This window comes from Pteropus vampyrus, unplaced genomic scaffold (genome assembly GCF_000151845.1).
Source record: "Pteropus vampyrus isolate Shadow unplaced genomic scaffold, Pvam_2.0 Scaffold1, whole genome shotgun sequence".
Lineage (NCBI taxonomy): Eukaryota > Metazoa > Chordata > Mammalia > Chiroptera > Pteropodidae > Pteropus > Pteropus vampyrus.
The window spans coordinates 23,478,856-23,479,904 of record NW_011888782.1 but is presented as its reverse complement, the minus strand read 5'-3'; the positions used below and the strand labels follow the sequence as shown (position 1 = coordinate 23,479,904).

The following is a 1,049-nucleotide window of genomic DNA, read 5'->3' as shown; positions in this document are numbered from 1 at the left end:
CCGGGTATTTCGATATAAGATGAACATTGCTGGGCAACAGTAATTCCCAACTTGTATTAGAAAGGTTAGATTAAAACACATTGTAAGACCAGGGTCCTCAATCTTTATTCATTTCTTAAGCTTTCTGGTCAATTACATGAGGAATCTCTCTTGTCCCGTGGCAGCCAGGTTGGAGAACGGCTTGGTGAGCCTGAAGATTGGCAGGAAGAATGACTTTTTGGAAAACTCTCAATATCTATTTTTTCCATAAGTGCAGAACCATTAAGATTGGCAGAAATTTAAAACCGTCAAAGCGGTCTATCCTAATCCCTGCTGGTCCCCCTGCCTGCGGCCCGCCAGGTTTCACTTGGGAACCAGGGCACCTTAGGAGCCTCTCCCGGCGTAGTGAGCACAGCTTCAGTGGGCTCATGCCAGGGGCATCTAGACACTCCCGTGTGTGTGTGTGGGGGCGCGGGGCTGTCAAAGAAAGAGCTGGAATCCATAACAGAATTGAAACTCTTCCATATTCCTATACCACTTTCAGGACAACTGAATGTGAAAAAGCAGTAAACTCACTGGTCAGTGTTTCAAATCCAGGCAGAGTACACATTAGTTTATTTTGAAATGCAATACAGATGAGTATTTCATCAATACAACCTATTACTACATTAACATTTCAGGTAAAAACAGCTTCCAAATGCATGCATAGAAAGTTAAGCATAGTCTTTGAACTCCTTATTTCTAAATATACAAAAAAATACATTTAAATTATAGAATTTTAGTGAATCAGACTTATAAAATTACAATTTTGGTTTTCACAACATAGAAAAATACAAAAATGACTATATATATACTATTTTATAATTCTTACCCAAATTTCAGAGGAGCAATATGTACTGGTTTTGATGTTTTATCTGAAACTCAGAATTGAAAATAACTTCAAGATTGTACCACATAAATACCAACCTTTGATCACAAATGGAGAACCAAAAGCTTAAGTGGAATCGAGGGCGCAATCTCTTCATCTGCCTCTTCAATACTATACCTCCCCAGAGGGTCTGGCCGGAAGA

The 1,049-nt window shown here is 39.4% G+C and overlaps 1 non-coding gene across 1 annotated transcript; it reads left to right on the top strand.

The window, feature by feature from the left end:
* Positions 1 to 293: 293 nt before the first annotated feature.
* LOC111737120 lies at positions 294 to 430 on the top strand. The gene has a single exon (XR_002779355.1). It is a non-coding gene; the product is annotated as a small nucleolar RNA SNORA52 (small nucleolar RNA).
* The last annotated feature ends 619 nt before the right edge of the window (positions 431 to 1,049 follow it).